The sequence below is a fragment of the Protopterus annectens genome, chromosome 15.part0, assembly GCF_019279795.1.
Source record: "Protopterus annectens isolate FY-2018-M chromosome 15.part0, PAN1.0, whole genome shotgun sequence".
In the NCBI taxonomy this organism is placed as follows: Eukaryota; Metazoa; Chordata; order Ceratodontiformes; family Protopteridae; genus Protopterus; species Protopterus annectens.
Window position 1 is genome coordinate 383139142 of NC_056749.1, and position 12970 is coordinate 383152111.

General features: G+C 37.9%; 1 protein-coding gene across 1 annotated transcript in view; it reads right to left on the reverse strand.

Annotated features, from left to right (window-relative positions):
• Window positions 1–12970, reverse strand: part of LOC122789698 (glycine receptor subunit alpha-4-like) — a 2027820-nt gene that overhangs the window by 1618928 nt on the left and 395922 nt on the right. The window lies entirely within an intron of this gene.

The following is a 12970-nucleotide window of genomic DNA, read 5'->3' on the forward strand; positions in this document are numbered from 1 at the left end:
ATGCTCAGTCCAAGGTCACTATACCTCAGCAAAAGAGAAAGCACTTAAATAAACTGTAAACCCCATCTTTATCTATCACCAAGAAGCAGTGAGACTGACCACACACAATGCAGAATATAAAACATTAGCATACTGCTCAGATGTGAGCAGAGTTACAACTCAAGCTAATATATATGGTGTAAACCTTCAGTGTCGCCTACATTAGGGTAGGGTTACCACCTGTCCCTCTTTGCAAGGGACAGTCCCTCTTTGGGCAGTTGTGTCCTGTGAAAAAAATTAAAAAATGGCAAATGTCCTGAGATTTTAAGACAAAAATATTCCCCAAGCTTTCTGTAATAGTTTCATGAAACAGTTATCTTGGATCTGAAACACGTAAATGTTATATAAACTAGCATAATCAACTCAAATGCTACAAGAATAATCTTTTATTTTGGCAAAAAAGTGAAGTTCTGTCCTTTGTACCTGCTGTGGGTATGATTTGTATTGCAATATTTCATGTTTCAATAAAAAATGTCCCACTTGGGCATTTGAAAAGGTGGCAACCGTACATTAGGGCAATGGTATTTTGGTAGCACAGTTCTTACCTGTTATTTGAGTGATTTAGGCTCGATTCATAACCAATTAAACAAGGCTTTTCAGTGAAGCCATATAGCACAGTGGGCTGATACTGTGAGCTGCTAATGGATTTCATCCCACAGTCCATGATACATGTTCCCTAGATACAACACTCAGACATATGACTGTTAGCAAGTTATACAACCATAACAGAACAGTTTAGCCAAGTATGAGGCTAAAATAGCTACCCAAGCCAACAATCACAAGGCATTTTTTTTTAGTTATGTTCATAATTTCAAATGCACAAAGCAGTAATGTAGTGAGCTGATTATGAACAATGTTACCAATACTGAGACTGAAGACATAGGAAACCTACTGGTCAATCAGTTTAGTTCTAACTTTATCCCTCCATCTGTCCCTCAAGATATTCGTGAGACTGGCTTGCCACCAACTATTACACAAGACCAAGTCCTATAAGTGCTATCAAAAGCTTTAAAAAGTCAAACCAAGCAAAAAAACAGCCAAAACAAAGAAAATAGTCACAAATAGCAGACCGCAAGCTGGAAATCCACACAAAGATGTTTTATTATCCACAGGTATAAGAGCTTTCATTCTGGTTACAATTATTCAGGAACTTTATCAGATACCTGTGGATAATAAAACGTCTTTGTGTGGATTTCCAGCTTGCGGTCTGCTATTTGTGACTATTTTCTTAGTTTTGGCTTTTATGAAAAGCTTTAACTACTGCATCAGCAGGTCCTTATGATATCTGTGAATGCATCTTAAACAACAAAAAGCATGATTTAGCCACACCCCTGACAACACTGCTCAATCTCAGCCTCCATACAGGTTTTGTACCAAGCGAATGGAAAACAGCTGCAGTCATTCCCCTGCATAAGGGAGGACTTTCCACAGACTCAGTCAATTGCAGATCCATAAGTCTGACCAGCCTCATATGCAAAGCCATAGGAAACCTTCAAACACTGAAGCTGTTTCAGTTTGGATTAGACAAGGGCAGGCCATGCTTTTTTTTTTTTTTTGAACAGATCATCAAAGCCCGCACAGACATGCTTTTGGTACCATTTTATTAGCAAACGGTTTAAACTGAATGATACTTAATTGTAAAGACTAGCGCCCATACTTAGTCCACTAACTGGCCCTTTTAAACAGATACATAGAATGTTAGATATTCCAATGTAATGGCAGCTATTTTGTCATTGTTTCTAACTCTCATAGCCTGTTTGTCTGCATATTGCCTAATAGATTGTTGCATAACAGTTTGAATTCTTTGCTTGACTTAGAATTGTGTAGCATTTAACAGCATAGAGGATTCTTGTAAGACTAAATGTAGAATTGCATGTCTCTGCATTGTGGATCTTTTAACACTTTGTTCCCCATCTTCACTTCTTCTTAAAGCTTGTAATCCTCCTGCCAGGGTAAACCTCCCCAAATACTGTGCCCCTCGGCCTGGTCAAGACCTACAGAAATAACAGACTTCGTACTCAAACTCTGCTACCTCATCCCAGTGCAGAAAAAGACCACTGTCATCCCTGTGCTGTACTGGCCTATAGGAAGCAGGAACTGTAGTAAAAAAGTATGTGTAACCTGCTCATTATCTACTACAACTGTAACTAATTCCTGTTTTATTAGTTTAAGTGAGCGGTCCCTACCAGGAATACCAGCAGCCATAGTCTTCCACTCACTATCCTCTATACCATCCATTACTCTAACCTCTATCTCTCCCCCTGGCTTTCTATTATTTCCTCTCCTTTCCCCACAACTCTCCCAATCTTCCCCCTGTGATATCTCTATTGTTGTTACAAGGAATAACCACTAGAGGGCAGTATAACATTGTGACCTACCAGTTACATTGTTCCTACAAAACAAGTCCTCAAACCTAAGCTGTTCTATTCCTGCCTCTGGTGCCACCTTACTCACCCCTTGTGTCTCTGAATTTAGTCTTATCTTTCTTCCCTTCTCCCCACTAGTAACCCCTGACCTCCTTGTATACCTTACCTTGAACTTACCCTTTCACATCTCTGATTGTTTTCCTCACTACCTGTCTTCTTACTTCACTACTTGGCTCTACCCCGTTGCCTCAAGTGGCTCACTCCGCTCCCCTACCCTACCCCTAATTCTCACAAACCCCCACATCACCTACACTTATACCTGGCCAGTCCCTCCCACAGTTAACTTACATCCTCTCAACATCCTTCCCGCCCTCTACATTTCTTATTAGCAATCCTGTCCAGTCCCTCCCACAATTAACTTACATCCACTCAACATCCTTCCCGCCCTCTACATTTCCTGTTACCTATCATACTCTTACTACCCTCATACACTTAATTACATCACTCTAATTCATTCCCATCAATCAACCAAAGCCAATCACAATGAACATCTACCTTCAGCAAACAACCCTACTACTCCTCCTCACTTGTTACAACTACCCATTACAAAGTAGCTCTTCCTTCACTCATAAATCCACATACATTATCTCTCCCATCCCTTCTACATACTACCTAACAATAAGCCCACCCTATTCAACACCACTGCCACTACTTATACCCTTCTTAAACCGATTAATACCAACCCCAAATCCAATATTACCCAAAAACACATAATAATACTGCAAAATATAGTGAAAACTCTACAAAAACAACATGAACTATTAAATGATGGAGATATCCACCCTAACCCAGGTCCTTATGATACAAATCCTACTACTAATATAAAACCTCCCAAACTAACCCAAATCAGTATCAGACCAGCAAATAGTCTACTCATTCTAAATCTAAATATCAGGAGCATCAACAAAAAGATACATGAGCTTCATGCTCTGATCACACAATATCTCCCAGATATAATCAGTTTAACAGAAACATGGCTAAAACCAATCACCAAGGATACAGAGATACTACCACCTGGATACAGTATCCCTCGGCAAGATAGACCAATGAAGAAAGGTGGAGGCATTGCTCTACTTTATAAAAATACACTATCCATAGCTAAAACTGAGTTGACTTTACCCCCTCTAGACAAGGGAGAAATACTCCTAACTAAGCTCAAAATAGGTAACAACAAAACTATCAACTTAGTTACAGGCTATATCCCCCCAGGCAATAATATCCCCATCATGGAAAATCTACTCCAATGGCTATCACAAACCATGCCACAAGAAACTATTCTACTAGGGGACTTTAATATTGACTGGCTCACTTGCTCTTCCCAGGCTCCCACTAATCATATCAACCTACTTACCTTCTCTCAACTAGTCAAAGAACCCACTAGAATCGACAAGAACAGTAAAAGAGAATCACTTTTAGACTGGATTCTCCTAAACAAAATACCTTGCTCATATTTAGCAGTTACCCTTCCTGACTCACTAAGTGATCATCAAACTACCTTCCTACTCAAATATAACTCCCACCACCCCCAAACCCCTATACTTCAAACAATAAGAAACAAAAAACACTTCAACTTACCAAACTTCTTACAAGATCTACAGCTCTATAACTGGTCACAACTGTATTATCTACCCCTAGACGAAGCTATCAAGCACTTCAACTCTACCTTCCTAGAGATACTAAACAGGCATGCCCCTCCAAGAACTACCAGAATTAAATCTAAAACAGTTCCATGGCTATCAAGGGAAACAAGGCAAAAAATAAAAGAAACGAATAGTGCCTGGACAGCCTGGAGGTCCATCAAAAACCCAACAACACAGCAAGCATACCAACAGATAAGAAATCTTACTAAGAAACTAGTTATGCAAGATAAAAGAAATTACTTTATCACCCATCAAACCCAACATTCAAACAATCCAAATAAATTTTGGGCAGGCTTTAATAGGTTACTACACCCTGGAAAAACCACTACTCCACCCCCAACAACAGGCTTAACAAAAGAAAACATAGCTGAATCATTTAACTCATTCTTTACTGAGACTGTACTTGCCCTTGCCCAAAACCAAACCTATCCAAATACAAGTGCTCTCCCAAACCTAACAACAGCCCCACATTTAAGCTACAACCCACCTCAACCTCCTATATAAGAAAACTACTATCCCAACTAAAACCAACAACACTAGGAGCAGATTCCCTCCCCAATGAATTATTAAAACTAGCAGCAAATGAAATAGCTAAACCAGTCTCAATCCTAATAAACCGATCCATCTCAGAAGGTTCAGTACCCTTGATCTGGAAAACTGCCTATATCATACCCCTACACAAAGGGGGAAATTCTTATGACATATCTAACTACAGACCAATAGCAATATTATCCCCACTTGCTAAAATATTAGAAAAAATGTATTCACCATCAATTAATGACCCACCTTATTGATCAAGAGCTCATATCTCATACACAGCATGGGTTTCGGCCAGGACATAGCACAACCACCGCCCTGCTAGCATTCATAGATACCATTAATCACAACAGGAATAATGGTAAGCTTTCTTCAGCCCTCTTCCTAGACCTATCAAAGGCATCTGATATGGTTAACCATGAAAAGCTAATCTCCCATCTTGTAAACCTAGGCTTAGATAAATTATCAGTCTCCTGGTTTAAAAACTACCTCAGCAATAGACAACAGGCAGTACTATGGAATAATAACTTGTCTCCACTCCTACCTATAACACTCAGAGTACCTCAGGGATCGATACTGGGCCCCTTGCTGTTCTCAATTTTTACAAATAATCTCCACTCAGTCGCAAAAGTTTCAAGCCTTATTCAATATGCAGATGATTCAACTATAATATGTAACACCCCCACTTTACCAGACCTCCACAAAAAGACACAGGATAACTTTCACTCAGTGGAAACATGGCTCACAGAGAATGGCTTGATACTCAACCCCAAAAAAAACAAGCTCCTACTATTTCATCCCTCAACTACTACTGCCCCCCACATGCACCTTTACTATCCACTCTAATAACGGTACCCCCATATCACATGTAGCCCAGACAAAACTACAAGGTATTACTATTGACAATAAGCTCAAATTTGATGTACACATCAATCTGTCCATTAAAAATACTAACAAAAAGCTAGGTAGCCTCTACAAACATAAAGCATTCCTGACCCATAATGCTAGAACTACAATTGCACGTACACACCTTCTCTTAACACTAATGTATGCCTCACGCATCTTGATTAACTTATCCAAAACAGAAATCAATAAAATGACAACCTGCTACAATCAGATAGCCAAATTTGCTAACAACAGCTCTTACAGAACACATCACTGCCTAAACCTAAAACAATTGGGCTGGATGGAACTACCTAACTTACTTATTTATAATCAGTTGGTTACTACTCACAAGATACTCCATCAACAAAATATATCACCCTCACTGGCTAACATTGTCCAACAATATTCCTGTCCTAGGCAACTCCGCTCAACTGACAAATTACAGTTAACTGTTACTAGATCCAACAACCATGCTGGAGACACCCTTTACTCTTCTTATGTGGCCAAAATCTGGAACTCCCTGCCTACATCCTTATCCTTGATTATCTCACTACCTACATTTAAAAAAGCTATCTACAACTACCTCAGCAACAAATGGTTATGTCCCTGTTCAACTCCAGACTAATGCCGGATCCACTCCAGTACTATTGTAACCATTGTCCTAAACTAGAGTCCTATCTGTTACTTGTATATAAATGTACACCACATCAAAGGTATGATAACAAACATATAACAGTGTTAGTATGAATAATGTAAAACTGTTTAATGACTATTGTAAAATGTATGTGTCTGTAGTTTATACCTTAAGTATCTGTAGTTTATACCTTTAAGTGTCAATAACTAGATACCCGTATGGATCTAGATGAAATATGTACCCAAGTTTGTCTGTATGTTCTGCAAAAATTCTCTCTTTGGAGCTTTTCTCCCTGGGCCTCCACTGAAAATGGACATATATCCAGCTGGACTATCCCGGTTAACAAATGTAAAATAAATAAATAAATAAATAAAAGCAATGGATGAAGGCAAAACTGTACGACTCAGCATACCTCGGCCTGACGAAAGCTTTTGACACAATCCCCTACTCAGGCATATTTGAAATGCTAAATAAACTGGGAATAAACTCCTATGTCACCTGCTGGATTACCATCTCGCTCACAGATAGGATGCAGGAAATCAAACTATAGAAAGTTACTTCCACAAAAAGGCCAGTCACCAGTGGTGCCCCCAGGGTTTTGTGATGGGATCTCTCCATTTAGGCATCCATTTACTTTTCTGAAGTAAAGCCAATAACAAAGGGCTATGGCTGAATTAGTTTGCAGATGACTGCAAGCTAAGTGCAGTCACTGAATTCTGGAATGACTTGGCTATCCTGCAAGAAAGTTTATCCCAAATAAATAACTGGTACAAAATCATGGACTGAAGCTAAATGCCAAAAAAAGCATTATCGCATCCCTTGGGAAGTTATCTATTCCAGGAAACTATCACATTAACAATACACACCTAAGAGATGACCTAGTTGTTTGGAATTTGGGAACTTATGTGGAGGGTGACCTAACTTTTAACTGATCTATGCCCATTGTTGTGAGAAAGTCCTTCTATATTGAACAGCCTATAAACAAAGGCATTGTGTCTACATCTGGGGGATGCCATTGTCCCTCTTTACACAACCCTCATTAGACCAGTCATTGAATATAATGTCCACTTCGGTGTGTATCTGACACATGCAATAACTGGAATGCCCATAGAGATACCTTACTAAAAGGGTACAAGACCCAAACAACATGTACTACATTGACTGACAAAAAGCCCTGTCACTACATTCATTATCCTACTGAGAGCTAAGAGATGACCTGTGGCTGGCATACGAGGCATTCTCTGACCCAATACTAATGGATTTACTGCAAATCAACAAGTCAAATGGCATCAGAAATACTTGGTCTAGTGATCTAAACTTCTTCTGCAACATCAAAAGAATGGTTTGGAGGGACAGTTTTATGTCCCAGAGGATATTGCTCCTATTGAACTGACTTTCCATTAGTGCAAAACAAAGTTTTTCCCTATCCATATTCAAGCACAACTTGGATCAAAGTACGAGAAACATAACATTCCCCCCAGAACTGCTCCTGTACTACTGATGGAAAGAGACCACTCTTAAATGGTTCATCCCATGCACGGGTCCTCTTAAATTATCTATTCATTATCCCACTTATTCCTATTAGGGGTATATAATTATTAACCAAGGGATAGGCAAGGCCAACCTCTCACCAAATGGGATAAATGAACTCAAGCATAAAAAGAGAAAATGGCCAAGTTTAAAATGGCCTGCAAGGGCAGTTAACCTATTACTTTCCTATGAGCAATGATCCTCTTTCAACTTCTGTTTTCTGGACATTATCTAGATAACAAAACATTTAACAAAATAAAAAGAAAACGGCTCCAGCTATATTATATTTAATGACAAAAATCTATTTCCTTTATGTTACTTTCTTCTTATTAAAAAGAGCAAAACAGCTGCTCATGAGAGAGAAATACATGTCTTCATATATTTTTCAAACTTCTAGTAACGCGATAAAACCCCACTAGTCAAAAGAGTGCTGTCAAAATCACACATAAAAGTGACAAATTAGCGATGACAAAAATGTGCCATCACGGATGAACCAGTCAAAAACATGCCAACAAAAAAGGCTGACAAAAATGCCCCACAAAAAGTGGCTTGTAGTTTACTCTCATGTGACATACACTGACATTACTCTAGTTCTTGAGGGTCATGTGATATACACCATGGGCTGTTGTTCAAGAAAGACAGTTGGCTAATTTTTGGGGGTCATATAGTGTGCATTACACAACTTTGGAAACGGAAATTGAAATGGAGGACATTGAATCTGAGAAAACTAAAGATCATATGCTATCTAATTGTTACCAATTGAGAAGAGATTGAATAAATGTTGATGGAAGCACTCCATGGCATTGTGTGAACAGAGACTATAAAGACCATACTAAACTTGTGACTGATGGTACTTTTCAGGAGATGTCAGATCACAGCCATGCACCAGCCCCAAAAGACAATAAAGTCAAGGACGCTGTTGGAGAGATACAATGGCATGCAAAGACAACAGCTGCAAAGCCCTGTGCACTTGAGGATTATCTTTGACAGCTGCACTTCTTTGGCCTGCTTATCGTGCTTCACAGAGAACCATTGAAAGAATTCGGTGAAACTCGGGGAGGTCCATATCCAAAAGTTGCATCTTTGAGCAACATTGCTACTCCAGATGCTTTCCACAAGTCAACTAGGGACAAATGTTTCATGCTATGGGATTCAGGGAACAAAGATGCACCATGGATTATAATTTGAACAACTGAGAATCTATTGCATCTCCAGGATAACAAGGATAACAGTAACTGGTTCATTAATGGGATGTTTAAAGTTTCACTGAGCGTTTTCTACCAGGTATTCACAATACACGCACTGATAGATAACAGAGCATATCCTATGATTTTGCTTTACTTCCCAATAAAATAGAGGAAACCAGTGAAAGGGCTTTCTGTAAAGTACTGGGATTAAGATCAGATCTTAATCCCATAAGTATTCTGCTGGATTTTGAGAAAGTGAGCCCCAGTGCTTGCAAAACTATGTTTCCTGCTGTCCAGATAGTAGGCTGCTTCTTTCATCTTGGACAGTCCCTTTGGCGTAAGGTTCAGGAGCTTAATTTGATGTTTACAAAGATGGCAAAAATAAAATATTCATATGCAAGTGAAAATGCTGATGGCCCTAAGTCTTGCCCCTGATACTGACATACCTTTCCTTTTGCGTTTGATGACCTTGTCAAGACTTTGGATCAAGAGTTACAGTCACTCATAGATTATCGCGAAGACACCTATGTTGGGAGACATAGAAGATGATGTCAAGCAAATACTATGTTCCTGATTTCTGAATGGAATCGGGTTCTAGATAATCTTCCATATACCAACAATTCAGTTGAGGCTTGGCAATGCTCCTTTTAGCAGATGATAGACTGTCACCATCCATCTGTTTATAAGCTAGTAGAACACTTTAAAGAAGAGCAGGACCATGTGGAGATTCTTATTCAATGATTTTGTGCAGGTGCAACACATCCTGAAACCTCCAAGGTTAATATGTACAGCTGAACAGGCATCTGTGTAAGATAAGCCCCACTTATGGAACTGTGTCTTTGCAGAATTACTTGACAGGTGTTGTTCTTAACATAACTCTCTGACAAGACACCCTCTACATATGGTTATAAATACTGGTTTAAACTCATTTCAGCTTCATGTTTTTTTTCCTTTGGCAATACCAGCAATAAAAGCACTTGACCATGTTTTCTAATTATAGTTATTATTTTTTTTTTACTCATACAGTGCTACTAAAATATGTCCAGTAATACTTTTTAGTGTAACTTACTATGTAGGCATATAATAACAAATCTGATGAGTGATTGCATATTTATTTACTCCCTATTTCTCAATATATCATGCTCTTCTCCTGTGCTATTTTATTGCACCATTTTATCAGTGCACTTCAGTTGGCACCAGTTTATCACAAGCGATTATGTCTGCACGACCAATCTTCCATTTTCTTTTGGTTAATTTAACTTGTTGAAAAGGCATGATAAATGTGGTTCAAGAGAAAAGTATATGTAATGATTTAAAGATTGGGACCTACTACATGTGGCAAGCAGTTCTGTGGTCATTTTGTGTCATTAGTCAACCCGGTAGAACAGACATTATGTTTCCTCCATTACTAGAACTACATTTATTTTAAAAGATAACACATCTTTCTGTAAAGGAGGTGAAAGTTAATAAAATAAACTATATTGTCCATAAGATGAAAGCTTTTCTAAATAATAACATTGATCATGTTCATAGCTCTCAACTGTCCATATTTTCACAGAATGCCCTTATCTTTACCTATATTTTTGGTCTGTTCCTCATAAAATTTGTGGTTTTCTGGAATATCACTGAGGACTGAAGTCAGTAATTAGTGACAGAAAGTTGATAGAATAATAGGTTTTTCATTATCATGTATTTTCTGAAGGATATGAAGTCTGAAACTCAAATGTCCAAGTTTACAAATGGAATATTCAAAATGTATCTCTATTTTTTGGGCCTTTGTTCCCCTATTTGGATACCATTGGGAAAAAGTTTTTGGGAAGTTGGCATAATGGTTAAGGTGTCCACCTTACAAACACAAGGTGCAGGGTTTGATTCTCACATGGGGCAATGGGATAGGCTTAAAATGTCCCACAAGGGCAGTTAGCCTAGTACTAATGTGTGAACCTCTTATTTTGCCTTTGTCCAGAATTCTTTTGCTAACAGGTTGAGAGGTATGACAATGTTCTGTCTTTGCTGGTGCCCTTGCAATAACTTTTGTTTGGGATAATTACAATTCATTGTAAAGGTATATAAATATGTTATACAAATATGCAGAATCAAAGTAAATAATTCCACAGTTAGCTCTTTTTTATGGGGGAGATAACATGACAAGACAATCTTTAAAAGGGTTGTTCCATGAAATTGATTGTAATAAGTTATGTCTGTTCACTGTTTTCTCAAGTAACTGTTATTATTCATCAAGCTAAACTTTGTTTACTTTAGAATTCAGAATCTAGTATAATTTGAATTGCAAATCAGCACTTACAAACAGATGTATCCCAGATGATTTAGCGTCTGCTGTCTTGCAGATTAGATGATTGTACAACATTTTACATTTGTAGACTTTTCAGATTTACTATGTGGAGTAAAGTTAGTGACCATGATTTGAGAAGACATAACACATTACTTTGATATTAGAACAGATTCATTAATGCCTACACTAAGTGTACACAGTCAAGAACATCCCTACCAAATTTTTTGTGCTTTCTAGTCACTCCAAAGATTAGTAGTAACCTTTATGAATCCCCCTCAATATTTAAGGCCGCAAGAAAATTAGTAGAAAAACTAAATTATTGAGAAGATGCGAGTTAGGCTAGTGTTCTGTTCATTCAGAATGGTGTACACGTTTATCAATTCTTATACCTATTTAAACTTTTAAGTTGAGAATTGACTGTTTACAGTAGGTAAGAAACAGTATTAACTTGTACTTATAAAGCAGGGAATTATTTAATTTTACTTCTTTTTTTGACATTTATTTCTAATTTCACTTAACTTCACCAGCAGAATTTAAGGAAAAAGCAATCTTAATTTTGTCTGCCTGTAACTTTATAGACAGAGTATTTGTTCACTGTTCTTCATAGCCCAAAGACTTTTACTTTAAGACATGGAGACTATATTCTGTTTAAAAGTACAACAAACTACTGCTTTCAGACATTGTTAGAATAAGTTATCCATTAAATGCTTGCCCCTGCTACTGAAATAGTGTTTTTACCTTCTGAGGCATTTGCTAAAACAGGTCAGTAAAACACTTGTTGAAAACAGACCTAGGTAGGAGCTTAAACATTTTAAAAATAAAAAATGCGTGTGTGTGTGTGTGTGTGTGTGTGTGTGTATATATATATATATATATATATATATATATATATATATATATATATATATATATATATTTGTGTGTATGAATCTGATATAGCTTTGTCACTGGAAGACAAGACTGTTTTATTAGAACAATACAAAGGCCTCTGACTCAGTGCCATACAAATGTGTGTTCAGAAAACTACAGATATGATGACTGGCATGTAGGAAACAGATGGCTGTGGTTTGAGGACAACATTGGAGATACAGGAAGGTTTTATAATGGATTCAGTACTTGTCAGCATGATGTTCGTGTATAACAGGGAGCCCAACAGAATCACCCATTTTTCTGATATAAAGATGGGTGCAGTAAAGAAGCACTGGAAGTGTCTTGGGAATGGCTTGAAAATGCTGACCATGGTGGCAAAAAGATGGCACTTGAGTTTCTTTGCACAGGAATCCAAATGTCGTCTATTGGTGCACAACAGCACTGAAGTAACGTGCTAGATGAAGGAGTTGAAATGATTGAGAAAGTGGAGGAAAAAGATGAGTGGAATGTTTAGCACACCTGTAATGAGCAACCAGGAGCAGAATAAGAGAGTAACACTGAGCATAAGACCATTCAGTATCCTAAGGATGACACATTCTAAAAGCAAAAAAGAAATGCTTCACTTTGTTGTCTTTGTTGTCAGAGCTGTGTGCGATTCTGGAGGACATAATAGGGGAAGCTATCATACTGCTGAAAATTATTTCAGAAGTAAGATAACAAAGGGATAAAAAAGAAAAGGGCAAGAGAATGGTCAGAGGCTAGATGAATTGCAGCTCTACTCTATTCAATTCCAAAAAAGAGACATTTTCTATATTATGCCTCTTCACAAGATCATATGAGTGAGATATGAAAGAATTACCATGAATAGAAAAAATGTGGAAGTATGAAGGATCAGAGGCAGCAGATTACAAGGCCAAAATGCTCCTTGG